Source organism: Bos mutus, chromosome 11 (genome assembly GCF_027580195.1).
Source record: "Bos mutus isolate GX-2022 chromosome 11, NWIPB_WYAK_1.1, whole genome shotgun sequence".
Taxonomy (NCBI): domain Eukaryota; kingdom Metazoa; phylum Chordata; class Mammalia; order Artiodactyla; family Bovidae; genus Bos; species Bos mutus.
Genome location: NC_091627.1, coordinates 54,368,034 through 54,380,337, shown reverse-complemented (window position 1 = coordinate 54,380,337; position 12,304 = coordinate 54,368,034).

Here is a 12,304-nt window from a genome sequence, read left to right as displayed (position 1 = left end):
ATATTAATAAGGCATAAGTCTAGCTTTAAGTAGTTCCTAGTTCACAATGTCAAAGATTTCACTCATACTGCCACTCCCAGTGAGTTCTCATTGTTTAACTTGCAAAGTGACCTCTTCATCCCCTCTGCTGTAACCTCTGATACAGATTCACAGTCCTCTGTACAACTTTCAGAAAGTCACAGCTAAACAGTTTTTAAAGGAAGAATACAACTGTTTGCAATTCCACTTTGGTTTTAAATTAGAGCATTTATTTTTCTCCTCAGTATTTTAACCTTCCTTCTTTTTCAGAGCTACAGAATCAGCAACATTTATATAAAGCCTTTTAAAATTTGTTAACAAAGTAAAGCAAACTCATTGTTGAAACATTGGATAATATTCTTGGTACAAGAGTAGATTTGATTTCTTAGAAGTGAATAAATAAAAATAAGAGATAGGACTAATTATTTCCCTAAAGAATTTTCTATTTTGACAATATCTATTTTAATCCCTCTTAATACTTCAATATAGATGGCATATAAAAAATTATCTTCATATGCTCTACATTCATTACTGGTTGTATATTGGAAAACATCCCAGAAAATCAGAAGAAGGGTATTCTTGGAATTTATTGAAACAGAACAAAAAGGATGCATTTATTTTCATAATGTCATTACATATCATTTATTTGGAGGATAAGCTTGAACGTGCAATGATAATTGTCTTTTTTGCAATCTCTTGGAAATAAATACAATATTTATAAACTGATGGTAGATAATGATAAATTGAACATGAATTCCTTGTTTATAATTTAAATATTTTATATTTGTTATTTTTTCTTAGTTTGTTTCTCAAACAGTTTACTCAAACTAGAGTTAGCCACATTTTTTTACTACTCCTCTATGGGATCGCAGCCATGAAATTAAAAGATATTTACTCCTTGGAAGGAAAGTTATGACCAACCTAGATAGCATATTAAAAAGCAGAGACATTACTTTGCCAACAAAGGTCCGTCTAGTCAAGGCTATGGTTTTTCCAGTAGCCATGTATGGATGTGGGAATTAGACTATAAAGAAAGCTGAGCGCCAAAGAATGGATGCTTTTGAACTGTGGTGTTGGAGAAGACTCTTGAGAGTCCCTTGGACTGCAAGGAGATCCAACCAGTCCATCCTAAAGGAGATCAGTCCTGGGTGTTCATTGGAAGGACTGATGTTGAAATTGAAACTTCAGTAGTTTGGCCACCTGATGCAAAGAGCTGACTCATTGGAAAAGACCCTGATGCTGGGAAAGATTGAGGACAGGAGGAGAAGGGGATGGCAGAGGATGAGATGGTTGGATGGCGTCACTGACTCAATGGACATGAGTTTGGGTAAACTCCGGGAGTTGGTAATGGACAGGGAGGCCTGGTGTGCTGCAGTTCAGGGGGTCGAAAAGAGTCGGACACAAGCGAGTAACTGAACCGACTGATGGGGTTATACATTCATCGCTGAGGATCTTTGTTCCCTTCTCGTTTTTCTTTTCTAGAAAAGAAATTGTGTGTGCATGCTGTTGCTTCACTCATTTCTGACTCTGGGACACGAGGGATGGTAGCCCACCAGACTCCTCTGTTCATGGGTTTCTCCAGGCAAGAATAATGGAGTGGATTGCTATGCCCTTCTCCAGGGGATCTTCTCAACCCAGGGTTCAGACCCACCCACATCTGTTATGTTCTCTGCACTGGCAAGTGGGTTTTTTTGTCACTAGTGCTTCATGGGACATCCAGAAAAGAAACCAAATCCTCATAAAAAGAGAAAAACAGCAATAAATGTACCCTTTAACTTAAACTCAAAGTGCTTTAAAGGAGGTATTAAAAGGGGGAGAAAGTTATCACCAAGAAATTGCAGTCTCAAATGTTGCCTTGCCAAAAATGTGACCCAGTGTACACAAAGTCTGTGTCAGCAGTGGATGTGCAACCCTTAAAAATAATTGTTTTTTGAGGTAAAATGATTTAGTTAGCAATTTCCTATCTAGGTCAGTGACAATCAGTGAAAGTGAAAGTCGATCAGTCATGTCCGACTCTTTGCAACCCCATGGAGAGTCCATGGAATTCTCGAGGCCAGAATACTGGAGTGGGTAGCCTTTCCCTTCTCCAAGGGATCCTCTCAACCCAGGGATCGAACCCAGGTCTCCCACATTGCAGGCAGATTCTTTACCAGCTGAGCCAAGAAGTCCAAGAATTCCGGAGTGAGTAGCCTAGCCCTTCTCCAGGGGGTCTTCCCAACCCAGGAATCAAACAGGGGTCTCCTGCACTGCAGGTGGATTCTTTACCAACTGAGCTATCAGGGAAGCCCCAGTGACCACCAAGTATCAGTATTTACCAGGATTATGGTAAACGATATGAAAACTTATGATTGAGAACCTGTATAAACAGACTGATAAAAACTTCATGTTAGATTTAAGAGAGATTTCAAAGCAAATGTGCTTACCATGTTTAAAGCACCAAATAACAAAACATAGAATTTATTATAGAATTTATTATATCATAGAATATATATATATATATATATATATATATATATAAAGTGGTCAACTGATTTAAAGGAAAACAAAAGATAACATCTACAATTTAAGCATTTAATGACAAAATTAAAACCTTAAATGTCATATTTGGAAGTGTATTAATGTAGTATATTTGACTCAGAATAGAAAGAACTAGTTGGCTAGAAGATTATATTTAAATTACTCAGAATGCAGCAAAGAGTGAGGAAAAAAAAAAAAAAGACTGACAATAGCTAAAAGAAAATGAAAGACAGGAACTATAGAAGGATATTGAGGCAATAAATGAGGACATGTACATATCAGTAAACTAGATCAAGCTGGAATTAATACTTAAAAGATTCTTTCTGATAATGCTGTTTAATCCAGCCTTCATCCCATTTTCAGAAATTTGTATTCCTGCAGCATCCTATGCTTACTGTTTTGTTGTTGTTCAGTCACTAAGTCACGTCCGACTCTTTGCCACCCTACAGACTGCAGCACGCAAGCCTCCTTTGTTCTCCACTATTACCCAGAGTTTGTTCAATTTCATAACCATAGAGTCAATGATGCTATCTAACTAAGTCATCCTCCGTTACCCACATCTCCTTTTGCCTTCCATCTTTCCCAGCCTCAGGGTCTTTTCCAATGAGAATACTTACTGTTAACACAATGCTTACTGCAAATTTTTATAATTACCTCTTGACTTTTCTTTCTTCTAATTAGATTTTCAGTGGAGTAAAGGTAAGCACTGGTTTCTATTTCTTAAATTCTTGGCCAAATTTAAGTCATGAAAAACCATTTAGTCATTATATACTTTTTGAATGAATTGATTCCATCTTAGAATCAATAGCTCTTTTTTAGTACAGTGGTATTGTATTCAATTCAATGGTAATATTAATTTTTCTGATCTAATTTCTCAAAAGTACATCTCTGGTAGTGTTGCATTCTCTCTAGGTTATTATTATTATTTTTAATGTACAATTTCATTTGACATTATTTAGTGGATACCTACTATGTAATGCATTGTTCTAGATACCAAGACAATATTTATGACCAACAGAACAATTTAATTATTATATGTAATTAAAGTTTCAGTGAATTGTGGCTGATAATAGAAATGAACAAATAAAATGATTTCAGGGAATAATAGGCTCTATAAAGGAAATAAGTAGGGCAGCATGATATTTGAGGCTTGGGTACCCTAAAAGGAACATTCATGTGCTAAGTTCAAAATATATCTTATAAAGAAAAACAAAGAAAGAACAGAGCTTTTCTCCTTGGATTATTTCCATAAAAAATGGTTATCACTAAAGGTCATGAAAGGATATACCTCTGATGTAGGTAATTTCTACAAGACATTTTTGTAGGGCACTATGCAAATCTAAATGGATTATAAATATCAAAAGTTTCAAAATTATATATTTATTAATGAAAAATATAAAATACTTGGCATAGTAGTTTTACTCTGTTTACAAATGTTCTTAAATCTAGTTGAGAACTTTACAGTCTAGTTCAGGAGACACGCATTTTTAAAAATGAGAAATTTGTTATCAATACAGAACAGAGAAGACAGTATTTAGCTGCATGTGAGTTGACTCCTTATGTGCCTTGATTTTGTAGTCTTTGTGGTCTTACCTATAATTTATTTCAATTCAGGAATAAAGTTCTCTTTCCTTTGATCTCATTTTTGCCAAATTTCAGAGAAATAGTGGGGAAAACACTCCATTTGCAATCACTATGATGAAGGCATGACTGCATTGTCATTCAATTAAATTACTTTTGAGAACTAAACTTCAATTTCTGAAAGGCATAATAGGGTTAGGATGACCACGTCTTTCTTATAATATTTCCTTAGAGAGAAGAAGTTTGTCAAGTCTTTAGGGATGCTCATTCACCTTTCGACTTCTGGAGACTTGCTTTTCTTTTCACTTTTTATTGATTGGGAGGAAGGAGTCATTAACTGTTGACAAAGTTCTTCTAGTATGTGATAGCTCTGATAAATATTTTGATAAAAAAGAAATGATTGGTATGAGGGAGATTTCTAAATTTGTATAATGTGTGACTTTAAAATTATCTTTGAATTTTTTTTAATTTTTTTATTCACTAAATCCTTTTTTAATTTTTTTTAATTTAAATTTATTTATTTTAATTGGAGGCTAATTACTTTACAATATTGTATTGGTAAGTTCTTCTTGTCATCTATCATAAGATAAAATGAGGTTAATTCATTTGAATAGAACCTGGTAAGCATGGAAATAAAACTAGTTTGCTGTTGACACAGAACATACAAGAAAGTTACAAGGTATTGGAAAAATATTTTTTCATGTTGACAGGAAAATTTAGATAACATTCTAAGTACACTGTTTGCCATAATTGTGTTTAATATTACAACGGTAGAAAGAAGGTTGTCTGCAATTCTTAAATTTCTAATACACTCTAGCTCAATTCTGCTTAAACAGAAAACACTGATTTGAAAAGCAAATGTAATATGCCTGAAACCAAACTATTTGCATTTCCAGAGTACAAAAATTACAGCACTGTGCCAAATATCTTTGACAGAACACTTGAGCAGAGTAGAGCTCATAATGCCATTTATACAGACTTTAAAGCCCTTTCTGTACATTTTTGCTTCATAGGGGAAAAAGAGACACTTTGAATCAAAGGAAAAAAAAAAAGCAGAAGATGAGGAAATGATATTGTTAAGGATGAAAAGGCAGGAAATAAACTAAATACATGTAAATCCAGTTTTTTTTCCCCCTAAAGTATAGCAAAAGTATAAGTTGATAGAAGATTGTGTAATTTAGAGTTTCTAGACTTTGGAAAGCATAATTAATTTTATCAGAGTGATATAAATTGGTGGTGCATCCACTCAGTCATTGTAAAATTGGATACTTCTCCTTAAAGAGATGGCTAATTCTAGGGATGGGGGAGAAAATATATACAAGATGAGTTTGAAGGGATGAAAATTAAGGAATTATTCTTTAAAAATAAATAAATAAAATAAGGCATGCCCAAGGATTCAAGAGAAAATAGAATGCCCAAAGTATTTTGTGCAGCAGAATTTCAAATAATTTATGTAGATATTCTGCTTTTGAATTGTGGTGCTAGAGAAGATGCTTGAGAGTCCCTTGGTAAGCAAAGAGAACAAACCAGTCAGTCTTAAAGGAAATCAACCCTGGATACTCATTGGAAAGACTGATTGCTGAAGCTGACGCTCCAATACTTTGGCTACCTGATGTGAAGAGTTGACTCATTGGAAAAGACCCTGATTCTGGGAAAAATTGAAGGCAAAAGGAGAGGAGGGCAACAGAGGATGAGATGGTTGGATGGAATCACTGACTCAACGGACATGAACTTGGACAAACTCTAGGAGATGGTGAGGGACAGGGAAGCCTAGTGTACTGCAGTCTATGGGGTTGTGAAGAGTGGGACACAACTTGGCTACTGAACAGTAGTTCTGCTTTCAACTCACTCTATACATATGAGCTGCACATTGTGACTTCTTTCCGAAGCATACTGTATGGAAAGTGAGTAAAGTAATTTGATGATAAAAACCTAAAAATACTACTTCAGGCAGGTGACCAAAATCAACATCAACAGTGTTAAGTTTTATTGATAACATGTACCCTTGAAGTGATCTAATAAAAATTGCATTTCACCTCTGTGATCTTCCTTTCAAAAACCCATATACCCTGAGAAAAATATTAGGCAAATTGTAGCATAGGATCAGCCTACAAAATACTTTACCAATATTTTTTAAAACTGTCAATGTCACCACAAAAAGTAAACTTAGGGATCTATAACAGTCCAAATGAGCCTAAGGAACATGAACAACAAAATGTAATGCACTATTTTGCAATCTGACACTGGAAAATAAAAAGAAATGATGTGAAATCTAAGGGAAATGTAAATTATAAACATTAATAATAGTGTATCAATAAGGTTTATCAATTATGGCAAATGCACCATAGAAATGCAAGATGTTAATAAAAGAGGGATATAAGTGTGAGGTATACAGGGATTCTCTGTGCTATTTTTGCAAATTTTGTGTAAACCTAAAACTACTCTGTAACAAAAAGTTCATGTAAATATATGTTTTTAAAAGTATGGACCTTGGAAGATTTCTACTGGTTTAACCCTAGAGAAAATGACTGCATTATATTTCTCATTAGAAACAACTTCTCAAATTGTTCAGCATACCCTTAATCTTCTTTAAAACATGCCTTATTCTGCATTAAGGATAATGTCATATAAGACTCATTTTCCTAAGGCCATAAAAAGAATTAATTTTTATTAAAATAATATTTAGATGCAAAATGAGAATAAAGTTACTTTGAATCAACTATATACTTAAGAGTACACTAACTGGTAAAAAAGATATTTCAGAGGTATTCTTTATTCAAAATATATGTAATATAAATAGTGTGGTAAAACTAATAAAATCATAAATGTCAGTTGTTGCTGTTGCTTAGTTTCTCACTTGGGTCTGACTCTTTGCAACCCCATGGATGGCAGCTGGCCAGGCTTCCCTGTCCATTATCAACTCCTAAAGCTTGCTCAAACTCATGTCCATCGAGTCAGTGATACCATCCAACCATCTCATTCTCTGTCATCCCTTTCTCCTACTGCCTTCAGAGTTTCCCACCATCAGAATCTTTTCTAATGAGTCAGTTCTTTGCATCAGGAGGCCATAGTATTGGAGCTTCAGCTTCAGCATCAGTCCTTCCAATGAATATTCAGGATTGTTTTCCTTTGGGCTTCTCCTGTGGCTCAGCTGGTAAAGAATCCTCCTGTAACGCAGGTGACGTGGGTTCTATCCCTGCGTTGGGAAGGTCCCCTGGAGAAGAGAAGGCTCAGTTCAGTTCAGTTCAGTTCAGTGGCTCAGTCGTGTCTGACTCCTTGCGACCCCATGAATCGCAGCACGCTGGGCCTCCCTGTCCATCACCAACTCCCGGAGTTCACTCAGACTCACGTCCATCAAGTCAGTGATGCCCTCTAGCCATCTCATCCTCTGTCGTCCCCTTCTCCTCCTGCCCCCAATCCCTCCCAGCATCAGAGTCTTTTCCAATGAGTCAACTCTTCACATGAGGTGGCCAAAGTACTGGAGTTTCAGCTTCAGCATACCTTCCAAAGAAATCCCAGGGCTGATCTCCTTTAGAATGGACTGGTTGGATCTCCTTGCAGTCCAAGGGACTCTCAAGAGTCTTCTCCAACACCACAGTTCAAAAGCATCAATTTTTTGGTGCTCAGCCTTTTTCACAGTCCAACTCTCATATCCATACATGACCACAGGAAAAACCATACCCTTGACTAGATGGACCTTTGTTCGTAAAGTAATGTCTCTGTTTTTGAATATGCTATCTAGGTTGGTCATAACTTTCCTTCCAAGGAGTAAGCGTCTTTTAATTTCATGGCTGCAGTCACCATGACTGAGCCCAAGAAAATTAAGTCTCTCAGTGTGTCCATTGTTTCCGTATTTATTTGCCATTCCCCACAGGACACCGTGATGTTAGTTTTTGAATGTTGAGTTTTAAGCAAGCTTTTTCACTCTCCTCTTTCACTTTCATTAAGAGGTTGTTTAGTTCCTCTTCGCTTTCTGCCATAAGGGTGGTGTCATCTGCATATTTGAGGTTATTGATAAATGTCAGTAAAGAAAACAAAACCCTAAATGAACAATAACGGGATAGTACATTCCATATACCTGCTTAACAATTGACACAAATTATGATAAGTATTCAGAGACAGAAGAGATCAGATGGACAGAGTAAAAGGATGTAGAGCTCACTTCCCACATGAACAGAGCAAAAATACATCTATATGTGGAACAATTCTCACTGAAAACTAACTGGAATCTAGCAGAAGCATAACCATACAATCTTGGCTTTAAGAAAAATACATGCATAATTAGATAGGTAGGGAAGAACACTATTTAGGTCAGAACATAGGCCTCTGTGAGGGAACTCAGAAGAAAAAGGCATTTGCAGAGGTGGACACTCATCCTGGGAAGTAAGCAAGTCAAGTCGTGGACTGTATGTCCCAGTCATGTAGTTGTAAGCAGAAGAGACCAAAAACAAAGGATTAAAGATAAATTAAATAAGCCAGCATGGAGAATAAAATGTTAAAAAGTATGATAAGGATTATAACTGTAATATACAATTCAGAGATAAGCATGAAAATGTAAAATATGACATCAAAAAAATAAGCTGTGTCCAGTGGTCAAGTATGGATGTCAGAGTTGGACTGAAGAAAGCTGAGTGCCAAAGAATTGATGCTTTTGAACTGTGGTGTTGGAGAAGACTCTTGAGAATCCCTTGGACTGCAAGGAGATCCAACCAGTCCATCCTAAAGGAGATCAGTCCTGGGTGTTCGTTGGAAGGACTGATGCCAAAGCTGAAACTCCAGTACTTTGGCCATCTCATGTGAAGAGTTGACTCATTGGAAAAGACTCTGATGCTGGGAGGGATTAGGGGCAGGAGGAGAACAGGACGACAGAGGATGAGATGGCTGGATGGCATCACCAACTCTACGGACATGAGTCTGAGTGAACTCTGGGAGTTGGTAATGGACAGGGAGGTCTGGTGTGCTGTGATTCATGGGGTCACAAAGAATCAGACAGAACTGAGCAACTGAACTGAACTAAACTGATAAGGGAGTAAAAAAATGCAAATCATTTAGAATGTATTTGAACTTAAATACATTTAAATAAATAAATGAACTTAAACAAAAACTTAAAGGATTACCAGTTTAAAACAAGTAGATATAATTTAGTATCAACATGTATGAACCCAATGACAACACTGATAAAAAAATAATGAAGTTGATACAAATAAATACAAATAAATTATTTACTTAAAATACATTTAAGTAAATAAATGAACTTAAATAAAAACTTAAGGGTTTTATTTGCTGTCCCTTTACATTTGGGTAGAATAAATTTAGTTCAGTGACTATAAAAAATACAAGGAAATAAAGAAAGAATCAAAACCAAACTAGAGAACTGTTTAGACTATAGAAGCAAAGATTAAAAACTTCTTTTGTAAGGTAAAGTATGGACAGAAGAGCCCGGATGACTACAGCCCATACATCTGTCCAGGCAAGAATATTGGACTGGTCTTCCATTTCCTTCTCCCAGGGATCTTCTGGACCCACAGATAGAACCCATGTCTACTGTGTCTTCTGTGTTGCAGATAGATTATTCACCTGCTGAGACATCTGGGAAACCCAAACAAAAGCAAAAAATCTTTCCAAAAAGGCACTAATTAAACTGGACAAAAGAAGGAGGGCTTGGTTTGTTAGAGTGTAGGTGGAGGCAGTATATCTTAATGGTGGGTACATCTTGAAACCTGGTTTATGGAAGACCTGGGTGCTACAAATAAACGTATATACATGTGGGAAAACCTGACTTATTTTCTAATTACCCATAATCAGATCTACCTTAAATTTTTTAACCACTTTTCACTATTTTAATATATACTGCAAATAGTATATACATAGGTATATAATTATACTTTGAGATAATTTCACACCTGAATTTATATATATTTGTGTGAAAACATCTTTAACTCTATAGCATTGAAATTATGGGCAATGAGGATACCAACATTGATATGCCTTTGATAGGCACATAAATATGACACTGATAGACTTAGATTAAAACCTCTTGTTTGAATGTTTATTTATAAATTTTTGGAAAATGATCTCCACATTTCAAATCACTCAATATTATTCTCTAATGTCTCTATACAGTTCCCCTGCATTTCCTAAATACGAAAGATATCTTATTTCTTTAGTATTTCCTGGGTGAAGAAAATTTAGAAATATAAACAGATTATTAAACTTACTGAAGTAAGAGATAGATGGGCTCCAGGCTGGACATTTTACAACCAGCCAACCTCCTTTTTGCATTTCCTAAAATGAGAGATAGGTGGGCTCCAGTTGAGGGATTTACAGTCAGCCTTCTGCTTGCCCTCTAAAATGGAAGTAACAACAGAAGCAGAATAAATAGCCAGTCTTTATCTCTTGCAAACATTTCAAGGAAATAATCATGGCAAGGACAAAGAGAGGCAAAACTCTGTCTGAGTAAAGAATTAAGGAATCCCCCCCCATCCCCCACCCCCCTTTTAGGATGAGGGAGACTATGCAGTCAGGCTCCTGGAAGTCAAAAGTCAGAGGACAATTCCAGGTCATGATGAGTCTTGCTCTTCCAAAATGCCCTCACTTAGACATCCATCTTGGCTAACTGGTGGGTGAACACCCAAGGGGAGGGTACTGAGACAAATTAATCAGTGGAGGACAAAGCAAGAGATTGGCCTGCTGGAAGAAAAGACCCAGAAAACCACTCCAATGCAACAATCTGGAATGGAAATGTTCTTTATGGGAAAAATTTTAGCTATTAATTTCATTTACATATGCTATACAGGTCAGATTTATATAAATATTTCTTTGAAAGCCAGTTTTAGCAGTTTGTCTCTCAAGAAATATATCCATTTTAAATTGTCAAATTCATTTTATAATTTTAATACCTTTCTTCAATTAAAATCTATAAAATAGGTAACATAAATATATTTAAACTATATATAATATAAAATATAAAGGCATACAGTATTTGTAAAATATAAAAATATTTACAATGTAATATCTACAAAATATCACTACATATACTCCTGACACTGGCACACATATACCTCTCTATTTCTCTTAATCAATCAGCTTTATGTTTATCAACTTTGTTTTTGTTCAGAAAAAACTAGATTTTGATTTCATTAACATTTTTATCATGTTTTTTAATTTATTGATTTCTGATCTGATTTTTCCCTTTGTTTACTGACTTGACAAATAATTTCTTCTGGAATCTCCTGTTGCAAGACTATTAAAGAACACAAATTTAAGATTCTTATTCCTCATATAGACAACTGCTGCTGCTGCTGCTGCTGCCAAGTCACTTCAGTCGTGCGACCCCATAGACCGCAGCCCACCAGGCTCCCCCATCCCTGGGATACTCCAGGCAAGAACACTGGAGTGGGTTGCCACTTCCTTCTCCAATGTATGAAAGTGAAAAGTGAAAGTGAAGTCACTCAGTCGTGTCCGACTCTTAGCGACCCCATGGACTGCAGCCTACCAGGCTCCTCCGTCCATGGCATTTTCCAGGCAAGAGTACCGGAGTGGGGTGCCATTGCCCTCTCCACATATAGATAACTAGTACTATAAATTTTCTTATAATTATATCAACAGTTGTAGTCCACATATTTTAATTAATTGTGTTTGAAATTTTATTTGTTACTAAATGGCTTTTAATATCTTTATCAAATTATCATTTAATGTATAACTTTAATTGTCGTATTTACAAACTATCCAATATTTGGGTATTTTCCAGAGATTTTTCAGTTATTGACATCTAATTTAATTTCCTTATGTTTACAGTACATACTTTAAGGCTCTTTAAGGTAAGTTTATAACCAAATGTTATCTATCTTGGTGAAATGCTTCATATGCATTTGAAAAGCATTGGTTTTTAGCTAGAGTGCTTCTCACATATTAATTACATACAATTGATAATACCATTATACTGATAATAAGTGATTTATCTAATACAGAGCTGGAAATAATGTTTCTGCAGATGTTTACCAAGGTCAGGAGAGCAATGCATGAAGTAAGTAAGAACTCCAACAAAGAGAAAATATTAAAAAGCTACAGAAATCACAGAATTGAAGACTATACTAATGGAACTGAAGTTTTAAACATAAGGATTCAACAGTAGATCAGATCGCACAGAAGAAAGGATCAGAACCTCAAAGACAGGCCAGTAGTGTCT